The sequence below is a fragment of the Scomber japonicus genome, chromosome 1, assembly GCF_027409825.1.
Source record: "Scomber japonicus isolate fScoJap1 chromosome 1, fScoJap1.pri, whole genome shotgun sequence".
Taxonomy (NCBI): domain Eukaryota; kingdom Metazoa; phylum Chordata; class Actinopteri; order Scombriformes; family Scombridae; genus Scomber; species Scomber japonicus.
In genome coordinates this window covers 39,965,129-39,981,039 of record NC_070578.1, presented here as the reverse complement: position 1 = coordinate 39,981,039, position 15,911 = coordinate 39,965,129, and positions in this window count along the sequence as shown.

Sequence of the window (15,911 nt, the reverse complement as noted above, 5' to 3'; positions counted from 1 at the left end):
CCAGCACGTCCATGTGGGCCCTATAAAGGTTATATTTGGGCTGTAATATAGGTCCTAAGTGGGTTTGTCCCATAGACTGTATAAAAGAAATGGACGTAACATCCGTGACGTCACCCATTGGTTTGTGGACTGCTGCTCGGAAGCCAATAGTTTCTAATCTAGGCAGCGCCATCTTGAAAATTTCAGGTGCATGCTGGGAAAAATAAAAACACAGATTCTACTTATATGGGCATGAGGCGGAGCCATGGGCGGAGCGGGGAGGTTGCTATGGTTGCAAGGGCTGGATCTGGAGGACATTGGTCAATCAACCTGTCAATCAGGACGTAGCCACGCCCTAATGCATACCCTGCTTTATCGTCACATATAAAATCAGGGAGGCCAAAATGTCCCAAATGAACATCATACTGCATTGAAGAAGGCTTTAAACTAGCGATTGAGACCATAAACACATTTTGAAAACGTTTACTGAGGTTAGAAATCAAGTGAGAAGTTGGTGAATTCTCCATTGACTTGTATAGAGACGGTCGCCCCCTGGTGGCCTTTTGATAGAATGCAGCTCTAAGTTACTTCCTGGTTGGCCTCATTTCAGAGGACCAGAACTCCCCGCCTGGTTTGTCCACAGTTTCCATGGTGACCCCACATGTATTTGCTCATATGGGCTTCAAGTGGGTTCTGACTGGGTTCCAGGTGGGGCCCAAGTAGGTCAGACCCATGTAGGCCCCATATGTTTGTGTGTACATATGTGTTTATGAGGCTGAGGATAGATCAAAAATACCTGGATATAGTTCCCTATACAGTTAGCTTTAATGCTATACAGTTGGCTAGTTCCTGTTTTAAGTTTTTTCATATCTCTAGCACATCTGTGTAGTCTTCTTGAGAGGTGCATTGGTGGATTGAACACATGCTAAGAAGGATAAAGAGAAAAGCCACACATTGTCTTCACTCAATAAAGCTCAATAAAGATAATTACAACATTTCACTGTCACTGACCTTCTTCATATACCTGAAAAAGGCCAAATTGATTCATGTGAAAATCATCTTTATTTTGACATTTCATGCGATAAACGTCTTTTATTGAATTGTTTTTGAAGCAAAGTTAGCATTGAGTGACACATTGAGTGACAGTGGTTTATGGAAAATACACATCCCAGTTTTAAAATAGAAACATAAGGTACTCCTGGATCAATGTAACCACGGCCACCAGTTTGAATTATTTAATCTTTGCCTCTAAGAAATCAAGTTTTTTGGCATCATGACCCTCAGGTTTGCTGTTGCTATGGCGACGAAGCCAGTCGGAGATGTAAAGCAGAGCGATAATAAATTCAAAACACTTTATTTTTCCTGCTGTTAGGAATAAATCACTTGTCGCCATGGTCACCAGATTCATCCAAAAAAATGCTCCAAAATATAGAAGTGAACTTTTAAGGATTGTGTTTTCAGTTTCTCAGCAGCGGAAAGGTCGATCTGTCCTTCCTCCCTTCCTTCCTTCCGTCTGTCTGTCTGTCCATCCTTCCTTCCTTCCTTCCTTTCTTCCATCTGTCCTTCTGTCTGTCTGTCCTTCCATCTGTCCTTTCTTCCTTCCGTCTGTCTGTCCATCCTTCCTTCCTTTCTTCCGTCTGTCCTTCCTTCTTTCCTTCCATCTGTCCTTCCTTCCTTTCTGTCCTTCCTCCCTTTCTTCCATCTGTCCTTCCGTCTTTCTTCCTTCTGTCTGTCTGTCCTTCCTTCCTTCCTTCCTTCCGTCTGTCCGTCCTTCCTTCCTTCCTTCCTTCCGTCTGTCTGTCCATCCATCCTTCCTTTCTTCCGTCTGTCCTTCCTTCCTTTCTGTCCTTCCTTCCTTCCTTCCTTCTGTCTGTCTGTCCTTCCTTCCTTTCTTCTTTCCATCTGTCCTTTCTTCCATCTGTCCTTCCGTCTGTCCTTCCTTCCTTCTTTCCTTCCATCTGTCCTTCCTTAGACGTTCCTTATACTGAATCATCATATTTTGTCACGAATCTGCTGTTAGCCTGTTAGCCTGTTAGCCTCCTGCTGCTGCTGCTGGTACATTTCCATTCACCACACCTCTGCTCCACTCCTGCTAATCAGCCAACTCTGTACACCTGGACTCTCAGCTGCAGCTCGTCCCCAATCAACCCATTATATAAACTCCTGTGGTTCACTTAAGCTGCATACTACATACTTCCACACTGCATACTTCCACACTGCATACTTCCACACTGCATACTTCCACACTACATACTTCCACACTACATACTTCATACTTCTATTCTACATACTTCTAGACTACATACTACATACTTCTATACTACATACTACATACTTCTATACTACATACTTCTATACTACATGCTTCTATACTACATACTACATACTTCTATACTACTTACTTCTATACTACATACTACATACTTCTATACTACATACTACATACTTCTATACTACATACTTCTATACTACATACTACATACTTCTATACTACATACTACATACTTCTATACTACATACTTCTATACTACATACTACATACTTCTATACTACATACTACATACTTCTATACTACATACTTCTATACTACATACTACATACTTCTATACTACATACTTCTATACTACATACTACATACTTCTATACTACATACTTCTATAGTACACACTAAAGGACCAGATAGTAAGCAGACCGTTTACACTGTAGTAAACTACACGATTACCCACAATGCATTTGGTTCCTACCCGAGCTGAAATCATCAGGCTGAAGCTGATTTCATTTTAGCTCTAACTCTGTAAATAAACCACTTTATCCACATTTCTAACCTTTTTAGGAAGAAAGTAAAGTAGCCCTTTAGATCCACAATGTGACGCTAATTTGTCCAAATAACACCTGTTTAAAGTTTTGTTCCTTTTATTTTGAAAACAGGAAGCGAACATACTCTGGCTGTAGCTAACTTGAAACCACCATTTTTTTCAGAAGTTGCGTTGCATCTTGGGTAATGTGAGTGTGAGTAGTAGCGTTGCATCTTGGGTAATGTCAGTGTGAGTAGTAGCGTTGCATCTTGGGTAATGTGAGTGTGAGTAGTAGCGTTGCATCTTGGGTAATGTCAGTGTGAGTAGTAGCGTTGCATCTTGGGTAATGTCAGTGTGAGTAGTAGCGTTGCATCTTGGGTAATGTGAGTGTGAGTAGTAGCGTTGCATCTTGGGTAATGTGAGTGTGAATAGTAGCGTTGCATCTTGGGTAATGTGAGTGAGAGTAGTAGCGTTGCATCTTGGGTAATGTGAGTGTGAATAGTAGCGTTGCATCTTGGGTAATGTGAGTGAGAGTAGTAGCGTTGCATCTTGGGTAATGTGAGTGTGAGTAGTAGCGTTGCATCTTGGGTAATGTGAGTGTGAGTAGCAGCGTTGCATCTTGGGTAATGTGAGTGTGAGTAGTAGCGTTGCATCTTGGGTAAAGTGAGTGTGAGTAGTAGCGTTGCATCTTGGGTAATGGGAGTGTGAGTAGTAGCGTTGCATCTTGGGTAATGTGAGCGTGAGTAGTAGCGTTGCATCTTGGGTAATGTGAGTGTGAGTAGTAGCGTTGCATCTTGGGTAATGTGAGCGTGAGTAGTAGCGTTGAATCTTGGGTAATGTGAGTGTGAGTAGCAGCGTTGCATCTTGGGTAATGTGAGTGTGAGTAGTAGCGTTGCATCTTGGGTAATGTGAGTGTGAGTAGTAGCGTTGCATCTTGGGTAATGTGAGTGTGAGTAGTAGCGTTGCATCTTGGGTAATGTGAGTGTGAGTAGTAGCGTTGCATCTTGGGTAATGTGAGTGTGAGTAGTAGCGTTGCATCTTGGGTAATGTGAGTGTGAGTAGTAGCGTTGCATCTTGGGTAATGTGAGTGTGAGTAGTAGCGTTGCATCTTGGGTAATGTGAGTGTGAGTAGTAGCGTTGCATCTTGGGTAATGTGAGTGTGAGTAGTAGCGTTGCATCTTGGGTAATGTGAGTGTGAGTAGTAGCGTTGCATCTTGGGTAATGTGAGTGTGAGTAGTCAGCTCTTGATGCATACTCTGCATTTCTGGAGAATCTAGTAAACCATCCAGGAACTTCTCACATACTCTAAATCACATACTACGCTCGTTAGATTCCAAACAGGAGCAGAACTTTTGGTGCCAATTTACCAAAAATGTAAAAAAGCATAGGCAAAAAAAAGAACACACTTAAAATTTCAGCTCACAGATGACTAAGATGATTATATACTAATAATTCTCGACATCACGTGTTAATTGTTTTATGTGGTATTTTATCTGTAGATTGTGATTTTATATTTGATAGTTTGCCTGCTTTATTTTACTTGATTGTGAAGGACTTTGTAACGGATGCTTTGAAAAGTGCTAAAATTACTCCTCCTGTTGTCCTAGAAGGAAGGAAGGAAAGGAGGGAAGAAGGGAAGAAGGAAGAAGGAAGGAAGGAAAGGAGAAAGGAAGGAGGAGGAAGGAAGGAAGGATGGGAAGGAAAGGAAGGAAGAAGGAAGGAAGAAGGAAGGAAGGAAAGGAGGAAGGAAGGATACAAGGAAGGAAGGAAGGAAGAAAGAAAGGGTCAATTTGACCCCGGAGGACGATACTAGGGTAGTAGTAGTAGTAGTAGTAGTAGTAGTAGTAGTAGTAGTAGTAGTGGTGAAGAATGGACTAGGGTAGTAGTAGTAGTAGTAGTAGTAGTAGTAGTGAAGAATGGACTAGGGTAGTAGTAGTAGTAGTAGTAGTAGTAGTAGTAGTAGTAGTAGTAGTAGTGAAGAATGGACTAGGGTAGTAGTAGTAGTAGTAGTAGTAGTAGTAGTAGTAGTAGTAGTAGTAGTAGTGAAGAATGGACTAGGGTAGTAGTAGTAGTAGTAGTAGTAGTAGTAGTAGTAGTAGTGGTGAAGAATGGACTAGGGTAGTAGTAGTAGTAGTAGTAGTAGTAGTAGTAGTAGTGAAGAATGGACTAGGGTAGTAGTAGTAGTAGTGGTAGTAGTAGTAGTAGTAGTAGTAGTAGTAGTAGTAGTAATGAAGAATGGACTAGGCAAGAGGAGAACAGATAAACAGATAGGAGGAAATGTCCAGTTTGTTCACCTGAATGCTCGACGCTCTCCTGATCATGTTTCATCCTGTCAGCGCCGTCATCTCCAGTGTTTGAGCTGCAGTTTGTCTCCGTCAGAAGAACATCATCATTTATCTTTCCTGTCAAAGCAACTGAAAACCCTCGAGGGGGAAAAAAGGAAGTCAACATACCTGCTGGAGACGTTGTGTTGTTGGACTGACGTTGACAGGTGGGACTGACGGAGAAATAATGAAGTCAACGTTATCAGCAAGAGGTCAACACTAAACATTTAAACGTTTAATTCAGTAACAAACCGTCCTCATGTCTAGTTTAATGTGTATTTTATTATACCGTGTTTTACTTTGCTTATCTTCTTTTTTTATCCTGTGCTGTATTTACCTCCTTATGTGAGTAGCAGCGTTGCATCTTGGGTAATGTGAGTGTGAGTAGTCAGCTCTTGATGCATACTCTGCATTTCTGGAGAATCTAGTAAACCATCCAGGAACTTCTCACATACTCTAAATCACAAACTACGCAGTTGAAGTTGAGGGAAGGAAGGAAGGAAAGAAGGGAGGAAAGGAGGGAAGGAGAGGAGGAAGGAAAGAAAGGAGGGAGGAAAGAAGGAGGGATGGGGATGGAAGGAAGGAAAGAGGGAGGGAAGGAAGGAAGGAAAGGAGGGAAGGAAGGAATGGAGGGAAGGACGGAAAGGAGGGAGGGCAGAAGGAAGGAGGAAGGAAAGAAGGAGGGATGGGGAAGGAAGGAAGGAAAGAAGGAGGGATAGAAGGAAGGAAAGAAGGAGGGATGGACAAAGGAAGGAAAGAAGGAGGGATGGAAGGAAAGGAGGGAGGGAAGGAAGGAAGGAAAGAAAGGAGGAAGGAAGGAGGAAGGGAAAGAAGGAGTGAGGGGGAAGGAAGGACAGAAGGAAGGAAGAAAGGGTCAGTTTGACCCAGGAGGACGATACTAGGGTTAAGCTATCAGTAGTAGTAGTAGTAGTAGTAGTAATCATTTTTCATCAATTATTTTATTATACCGTGTTTTACTTTGCTTATCTTCTTTTTTTTATCCTGTGCTGTATTTACCTCCTTATTTCCTCTTTTGAATATTTTAATCTCTTACTTTCACAAAAAAGCCCCTCTAGGGACAAGCGTTGTAAATTAGCATTCACTATAAACATTGTCCTACTTACACAGGACAGTTGTTTCAGCCTGTCTATGAATATTATATCTGTAATAATATAACTAATAATATATGTCTTGCACAATGTGAATCATACAGTAGAAAGGTAGATTCTGGCTGTACAATAGAACAATATATGAAGGTAATAACATAGTTTCTATATACATTGAAAGACTGTGTAAAGTGAATTCAGACATTTTCTTCTAAACACATTAAATAGGTCATAAATGTATTTCTAAAAAAAGGTGTAAAAAGCATTTCAACCATTTAGATTTGAATTGTGGAGCTAGGCTTCACAAACTGTGTTTCAACATTTCTGTGTTCAGGATTTAGTGATTAGCATAAACCCGCCCCTGCTGCTGTAGAGGTATAAATACATTCAGCACACACTACTACTACTACAGTTTACAGTTAGCCAGTTAGCTGAGTTAGCCGCCGAGCTAGCAGCTGAGTTAGCCACCGAGTTAACCGCCGAGCTAGCAGCTGAGCTAGCCGCCGAGCTAGCAGCCGAGCTAGCCGCCGAGCTAGCAGCCGAGTTAGCCGCCGAGCTAGCAGCCGAGTTAGCCGCCGAGCTAGCAGCTGAGTTAGCTAGCGACCTAGCAGCCGAGTTAGCCGCTGAGCTAGCAGCAGAAAGCTCTGAGACAGTGTCCATGTTTCTGGTAGACAGGTGACACTTGAAGCCTAATTTCATATATTTTGCGACTTTTTTAATCATTCAAATTTGGCAGGGTGGTTAACAACACACTTTTCTGTGGTATGTCAAACTCAGAACACATATTTATTACTTACTTTACACGGACTTTATAATGGTCACAGATAATGTCAAAACTGGGTTCAGACATAATATAAAACTTGTGTGTGTGTAGATGAGAGTTACAGAGCGGTGGGATGAAAGCATCAACGGCCTCTCATCTCTTTTCTGATGTTCGGTTTATGACGCCGTTAGTTCACATGTGGAGGTTTAAAGTGTCAAAACAGGATTACTGACTAAACTCACCTCACACACCCCGCTTCTCATCACACATCTGAACATAAACCCTGTGTGTGTGTGTGTGTGTGTGTGTGTGTGTGTGTGTATGTGTGTGTGTGTGTGTGTGTGTGTGTGTGTGTGTGTAATGCCTGAAGCCACTGAAACCACCAGGTGTGTTTGTTGTTGCTTGTTTATAATGGAGGGAGGGAGGGAGGGAGAAAGGAAGGAAGGGAGGAAGGAAGGGAGGAGGGAGGAGGGAGAGGGAAGGAAGGAAGGAAAAGAGGGAGGGAGGGAAGGAAGGAAAGGATGAAGGGAGGGAGGAAGGGAGGGAGAAAAGGAGGGAGTGAAGGAAGGAAAGGAGGAGGAAAGGAGGGAAGGAAGGAAAAGGAAGGGAGGAAGAGGGAAGGAAGGAAAGGATTGACAGAAGGAAGGAAAAGAGGGAGGAGAAGGAAGGAAAAAAGGGAGGGAGGAAGGAAGGGATGAAGAAGGAAGGAAAGGGGGGAGAAGAAGGAAGGAAAGGGGGGAGGAGAAGGAAGGAAAGGAGGGAGGAGTAGGAAGGAAAGAAGGGAGGGAGGAAGGAAGGGAGGAAAGAACGGAGGAAGGAAGGAAGGAAGGAAAGGAGGAAAGACAATTTGACCCAGGAGGACGACAGGAAGGTTAAAAAAAGAAAGTTGTATAATAAAAGATTAAAGCAGATTCAGTCTTCAGCAGCTCTTAAATGACAAGAGAAGAAGAGATAGTTCTTCTTCTGCTTCTTCTTCTTCTTCTTCTTCTTCTTCTTCTTCTTCTCTACTTTATTTAAACACTAAAAGTATAGAAATGGTGATTATTATAACTCTAAAAAACACAGCTGTCCTTCTACAAACACTCATTCCTGATTTAATTTAAAGATGGAAACTATAACTTCTGTCCAGCTGCTACTTTAACTGAAACTAAAAAAAAAAAAAAAGCACCGAATCGGCACTTTTTTAATTTTTCATTTCTCTCCCACATTAACGATTCATTTCACACCAGTTTATATGAGCTGTTATATTATTAACATTAAAAAAGAAAAAAGAAGCTTTGGAGGGAAAACTTGGCAGGAGAGGAAGAGGAAGAGTCCTAAACCCGCCGACACACACACACACACACACACACACACACACACACACACACACACACACACACACTGGATTTAACCCTCCTGTCGTCCTCCCGGGTCAAATTGACCCCGTCTGTTTTGACTGTTCCTTCTTTCCTTCCTCCCTTCCTCTTTTCCTTTCTCCCTCCCTTCCTTCCTTATTTCCTCCATCCTTCCTTTCCTTCCTCTCTCTTTCCTTCCTTGCTTCCTCTCTCTTTCCTTCCTTCCTTCCTTCTTTCCTCCCTCCCTCCTTCTCTCTGTCCTTCCTTCCTTTGCTTCCTCCCTTCCTCTTTTCCTTTCTCCCTCCCTCTCTTCTTTCCTTATTTCCTCCGTCCTTCCTTTCCTTCCTCCCTTCCTTCTTTCTTTCCTCCCTTCCTTCCTCCCTTCCTTCTTCCTGCCTTCCTACCTTATTTCCTCCGTCCTTCCTTTCCTTCCTCCCTGTCTTCTTTCCTCCCTTCCTTCCTTTCTTCCTCCATTGTCTGACAGGTGATTATTAGACACTATTTCTATTAAACCAGGTGCTCATTAATTAGTCAGAGTGTCTTTAAAGTCCTTTCATTGTCTCATTGGATGATTGATGCAGCTCTGGTATGTATATATGTATGTATTAATATGTAGTAATATGATGAGCTTGATGAAGGTCTGAAACAGTCACAGTAACTTAATAAAACTAACCACAGTGAGCCAGACAGTGTGTGGGAGCCTTTTCTTTCCCCTCCATGTTTTTTTTGCACCTTCCTCCTCCACACCTGCCACTAATCAGGTGAGCACAGATTATTCCCTCCGTCCTTCTCTCTTTCTTTCCTCCCCAACCTTCCTCCCTTCCTTCCTTCTTTCCTCCCTCCGTCCTTCGCTCTTTCTTTCTTTTCTTTTCCTCCCAACCTTCCTCCCTTCCTTCTTTCCTCTGTCCTTCCTCCCTTCCTCCCTTCCTTCCTCTTTTCCTTTCTCCCTTTCTACTTTCCTTTCTTCTTTCCTTCCTTCTTCCTCCCTCCCTTCCTTCTTCCTCCCTTCCTTCCTTTCTTTCCTTCCTCCCTTCCTTCTTTCCTCCCTCCGTCCTTCCTCCCTTCCTTCCTTCCTTCCTTCCTTCTTTCCGCTTTTCCTTTCTCCCTCCCTCCCTTCCTGCCTTATTTCCTCCGTCCTTACTTTCCTTCCTCCCTTTCTACTTTCCTTTCTTCTTTCCTTCTTCCTCCCTTCCTTCCTTCCTCCCTTCCTTCTTTCCTCCCTCCGTCCTTCCTCCCTTCCTTCCTTCCTTCCTTCCTTCTTTCCGCTTTTCCTTTCTCCCTCCCTCCCTTCCTTCCTTATTTCCTCCGTCCTTACTTTCCTTTCTTCCTTCCTTCCTTCTTCCTCCCTTCTTCCTCCCTCCCTTCCTTCTTCCCTCCCCAACCTTCCTCCCTTTCTTCTTTCCTCTGTCCTTCCTCCCTCCCTCCCTTCCTTCCTTCCTTCCTTCCTTCCTTCCTTCCTTCCGCTTTTCCTTTCTCCCTCCCTCCCTTCCTGCCTTATTTCCTCCGTCCTTACTTTCCTTCCTCCCTTTCTTCTTTCCTTCTTCTTCCCTTCTTCCTCCCTCCCTTCTTTCCTCCCTCTGTCCTTCTCTCTTTCTTTCCTCGCCAACCTTCCTCCTTTCCTTATTTCCTCCGTCCTTACTTTCCTTCCTTCCTTCCTGTCCTTCCTTCTTTCCTCTCCAACCTTTCACCCTTCCTTCTTTCCTCTGTCCTTCCCCCCTTTCTACTTTCCTTTCTTCTTTCCTCCCTCCTTCCTTCCTCCCTTCCTTCCTTCCTTCCTTCCAGACAGTGTGTGGGAGCCTTTTTTTCCCCTCCATGTTTTTTTTGCATCTTCCTCCTCCACATCTGCCACTAATCAGGTGAGCACAGATTATTCCCTCCGTCCTTCTCTCTTTCTTTCCTCCCCAACCTTCCTCCCTTCCTTCTTTCCTCTGTCCTTCCTCCCTTCCTTCCTTCCTTCCTCTTTTCCTTTCTCCCTCCCTCCCTTCCTTCTTTCCTTATTTCCTTCCTTCCTTACTTTCCTTCCTCCCTTTCTACTTTCCTTTCTTCTTCTTCCCTTCTTCCTCCCTCCCTTCTTTCCTCCCTCTGTCCTTCTCTCTTTCTTTCCTCCCCAACCTTCCTCCCTTCCTTATTTCCTCTGTCTTTCCTCCCTTCCTCCCTTCCTCCCTCCCTCCCTTCCTTCCTTTCTCCCTCCCTCCCTTCCTTCCTTTCTCCCTCCCTCCTTTCCTTCCTTATTTCCTCTGTCCTTACTTTCCTTCCTCCCTTTCTACTTTCCTTCCTTCCTTCCTTCCAGACAGTGTGTGGGAGCCTCTTTTTTTCCCTCCATGTTTTTTTGCACCTTCCTCCTCCTCACATGCCACTAATCAGGTGTGCACAGATTACTTACTTTACTCTGAACTTTTTCAATAAAGAGAATTTAAAGTATGAACACAGAAGGTGATTACACTTCATTAAAAGCTGCATGTTTAAAATAACTCATATTTAAGACATTAAGGTTTTTAATCAAAGTGTTAAAGGCATGCATTTTTAATATGACATGATTGAAATGATTTTAAATCATATCTAACCTGCATACTTACAACTTTTTTCAGTCAGTTTAAGCCTTATTAGGGACTTTAATCTTTAATATCTGTACTTTACTTTTACTGTTTGTAAAGATGTGAACTTGCATTGTCCTCATTAACCTTTGTGTCGTCCTCCAGGGTCAAATTGACCCCGTCTGGTTTGACTGTTCCTTCTTTCCTCCCTTCCTTCTTTCCTCCTTTCCTTCCCTCCCTCCTACCTTCCCTCCTACCTTCCTTCCCTCCCTCCTACCTTCTTTCCTTCTTCCTCCCTCCCTCCTACCTACCTTCCTTCCTTATTTTTTCCTCCCTTCCTCTCTCCTTTCCTTCCTTCTTTCTCCCTTCCTCCCTTCCTACCTTCCTTCCTTCCTTCCTCCTTTCTTTCCTTCCTCCCTCCCTCCTACCTACCTTCCTTCCTTCCTTCCTTCTTTCCTTCCCTCCCTCCCTCCTTCCTTCCTTCCTCCTTTCCTTCTTTCTTTCCTAAACAGATTAATGCTTTTTTTTTTTTTAATTTTAGTAAAGTGTTGTGAAGTCTGTACATATAAGGAGCCAAAAATCCATAAAAGCAGAATTATGGAATGAATGCAATCAATTCTGATTCTGAGAACAAGGTTAACTTAGAAGAGGTAGAGGAGGAGGAAGATGAAGAAGAAGAGGTAGAAGAGGAAGATGAGGAAGATGAGGTAGAAGAGGAAGAGGAGGAAGAAGAGGTAGAAGAGGATGAAGAGGAGGAGGAAGAAGTAGAAGAGGAAGACGAGGAAGAAGAGGTAGAAGAGGTAGAGGAGGAAGTAGAGGATGAAGAGAAAGAAGAGGAAGAAGAGGTAGAAGTAGAAGATGAGGTAGAAGAGGAAGAAGAGGGAGAAGAGAAAGAAGAGGTAGAGGAGGAAGACGAGGATGAAGAGATAGAGGAGGTAGAAGAGGAAGAGGAGGAAGAAGAGGTAGAAGTAGAAGATGAGGTAGAAGAGGTAGAAGAGGAAGAAGAGGAAGAAGAGGGAGAAGAGGGAGAAGAGGGAGAAGAGGAAGATGAGGAAGAAGAGGTAGAAGAGGATGAAGAGGAAGAGGAGGTAGAAGTAGAAGATGAGGTAGAAGAGGAAGAAGAGGAAGACGAGGAAGAAGAGGTAGAGGAGGTAGAAGAGGAAGAAGAGGTAGAGGAGGAAGAAGAGGAAGACGAGGAAGAAGAGGAAGACGAGGAAGATGAGGTAGAAGATGAAGAAGAGGTAGAGGAGGAAGAAGAGGAAGACGAGGAAGAAGAGGAAGAAGAGGTAGAGGAGGTAGAAGAGGAAGAAGAGGTAGAGGAGGAAGAAGAGGATGAAGAGAAAGAAGAGGAAGAAGAGGTAGACGAGGATGAAGAGGTAGAGGAAGACAAGGATGAAGATGTAGAGGAGGATGAAGAGGTAGAGGAGGAAGAAGAGGAAGAAGAGGAAGAAGAGGTAGAAGAGGAAGAAGAAGAAGAGGTAGACGAGGATGAAGAGGAAGAGGAGGAAGAAGAGGTAGAAGTAGAAGAAGAAGAGGAGGAGGAGGAGGAGGAGGAGGAAGAAGTAGAAGAGGAGGAAGAGTTAGAAGAAGAAGTAGAAGAGGAGGAGGAAGAAGTAGAAGAGGAGGAAGAGGAAGAAGTAGAAGAGGAGGAAGAGTTAGAAGAAGAAGTAGAAGAGGAAGAAGAAGCAGAAGAAGAAGAGGAAGAAGTAGAAGAGGAAGAACAGGAAGACAAGGAAGAAGAAGAAGCAGTAGACACACACACACACACACACACACACACACACACACACAGAGAGGACTCCTCAGGTGAAGCATGGTGTTGCTCCTCCTCTTGCAGACGGAGGATTAAACTGTCTGGACGTGGAGCAGCGGGACAAAGACGAGACGCGTCGGCTTTGATCTGGAACGACGTCACTGAGTCACAAAAGACACAAAGACACAAACACACACCGAATATTCATGAGCACACGTTTATACACACACACACACACACACACACACACACACAGAATATAAATCACTCACACACACAGACGGGATCAAATGTATGTTTGAAGATGAAAACATTAATTGATTCAGTATTTTATGACTCGAGGCTGTAACGTGTTATAGAAGCAGTTTATCTACAACTAATAATATTTCTTTTTATTTCAATTAAAAAGAATCAGAAAAAAATGAATGAATGTGATCTTATTTACTGAAGGAAGGAAGGAAGAAAGGAAGGAAGGACAAATGGAAGGAAGGAAGGAAGGAGAGACACATGGAAGGAAGGAAGGAAGGAAGGAAGGAAGGAAGGAAGGAAGGAAGGACAAATGGAAGGAAGGAAGGAAAGAAGGAAGGAAGGACAAATGAAAGGAAGGAAGGAAGGAGAGACAAATGGAAGGAAGGAATGAAGGAAGGCAGGACAAATGGAAGGAAGGAAGGAAGGAAGGAAGGAAGGCAGGACAAATGGAAGGAAGGAAGGAAGGCAGGACAAATGGAAGGAAGGAAGGAAGGAAGGAAGGACAAATGGAAGGAAGGAAGGAAGGAGAGACAAATGGAAGGAAGGAAGGAAGGAAGGAAGGAAGGAAGGAAGGAAGGAAGGAAGGCAGGACAAATGGAAGGAAGGAAGGAAGGCAGGACAAATGGAAGGAAGGAAGGAAGGCAGGACAAATGGAAGGAAGGAAGGATGGACAGACAAATGGAAGGAAGGAAGGAAGGAAGGATAGACAAATGGAAGGAAGGAATGAAGGAAGGCAGGACAAATGGAAGGAAGGAAGGAAGGAAGGAAGGAAGGCAGGACAAATGGAAGGAAGGAAGGAAGGAAGGAAGGACAAATGGAAGGAAGGAAGGAAGGAGAGACAAATGGAAGGAAGGAAGGAAGGAAGGCAGGACAAATGGAAGGAAGGAAGGAAGGAAGGCAGGACAAATGGAAGGAAGGAAGGAAGGCAGGACAAATGGAAGGAAGGAAGGATGGACAGACAAATGGAAGGAAGGAAGGAAGGAAGGATAGATACACAAGTGGAAGGAAGGAAGAATAGACAGAAGGAAGGAAGGAAGGAAAGAAGGAAGGGAGGACAAATGGAAGGAAGGAAGGATAGATACACAAGTGGAAGGAAGGAAGAATAGACAAGTGGAAGGAAGGAAGGAAATAAGGAAGGAAGGATAGAAAAATGGAAGAAAGGATGGATCTAAGGAAGGAAGGAAGGAAGGAAGGACAAATGGAAGGATGGGTCTAAGGAAGGAATGAAGGAGGGAAGGAAAGACAAATGGAAGGATGGATTGAAGGAAGGAGGGAAAGATCAAATGTATGTTTGAAGATGAAAACATTAATTGATTCAGTATTTTATGACTCGAGGCTGTAACGTGTTATAGAAGCAGTTTATCTACAACTAATAATATTTCTTTTTATTTCAATTAAAAAAAACTTCATCAGAAGAGAAGGAAGGAAGGAAGGAAGGAAGGAAGGATGGAGGAAGGACGGAAGGAGGGAGGGGAGGAAGGAGGGAGAAGGAAGGAAGGAAGGAAGGAAGGAAGGGAGGAAAGAGAAAGGAAGGAAGGAAAGAGACAAATTGAAGGAAGGAAAGAAGGCTAGAAAAATGGAAGAAAGGGTGATCGAAGGAAGGAAGGAAGGAAGGACAAATGGAAGAAATGATGGATCTAAGGAAGGAAGGAGGAAGGAAGGAAGGAAGGAAGGAAGGAAGGAAGGAAGGAAGGATAGAAAAATGGAAGAAAGGATGGATCGAAGGAAGGAAGGAAGGAAGGAAGGAAGGAAAGATCAAATGTATGTTTGAAGATGAAAACATTAAAACAGAAACTCAACTATGGTTTTAATTTATTCACTAAATTATCCTTAAACACTTTTATATGATTCAGAACTCAAATGACTCGAGGCTGTAACGTGTTTATCTAAAACTACAAATAATTATATTTCAATTAAAAAGAATTAGAAAAAAACTTCTTTCACAGTGTCTTAAAGTATCAGAAGAGAAGGAAGGAAGGAAGGAAGGAAGGAAGGATGGAGGGAGGACGGAAGGAGGGAGGGGAGGAAGGAGGGAGAAGGAAGGAAGGAAGGACAAATGGAAGGAAGGAAGGAAGGAAGGAAGGAAGAAGAGGAAGGAAGGAAGTCCTTCCTTCCTCCCTTCCTCTTTTCCTTCCTCCCTCCCTCCCTCCTACCTTCCTTCCTTCTTTCCTTTCCTTCCTTCCTCCCTTCCTCTTTTCCTTCCTCCCTCCCTCCCTCCTACCTTCCTTCCTTCTTTCCTCCGTCCTTCCTTTCTTTCCTTCTTTCTTCTTTCCTCCCTCCTTTCCTTCCTCCTTCCTCCCTTCCTTTCCTTCCTTCTTCCTCCCTTGACTCAAGGACAACAGGAGGGTTAAGAAACATCCCCGTTTAACCACGCTGGCAGTATAAGTGAACGCTGTTATCATATCACGGAGAGAGAGAGAGAGAGAGAGAGAGAGAGAGAGAGAGAGAGAGAGAGAGAGAGAGAGAGAGAGAGAGAGAGAGAGAGAGAGAGAGAGAGAGAGAGAGAGAGTGAGAGGGAGAGGGACAGAGAGAGAGAAGAAGAGAGAGAAGAAGGGAGAGAGGGAGAGAGGGAGAGAGAGGGAGGAGGTAAATCAGCTAGCAGCGAAGGAGGAGAGCAGATCATTAATTCAAAGAGACAGATCAGAGGAAGAAAAACTTTTTAAAGTCAAGCTACCACTGAAACTTCTCCCTGCTTCTCTGTTGTGAGCGTGTGTGTGTGTGTGTGTGTGTGTGTGTGTGTGTGTGTGTGTGTGTGTCCCTGTCACTTATTCAGGACCACACACACACACACACACACACACACACACACACACACACACACGCTTCACTGCACCGAGTCCTGCTCGTTCTGATATTACTGCAACATTAATTCCATTTGTGATGTTATTACACAACGTTGGTTTTCACTACTAGTCAAACATGTAAAGGCTGGAGGGGCTGCTGCTAGGAGGAAGAGGACGAGGAAGAGGAAGAGGAGGAGGAGGAGGAGGAGGAGGAGGAGGAGGAGGAGGAATATCTCTCTTCATATTAATACATATAAATCAGGTAAGTCCAAATCAGCCTCCAAAAAA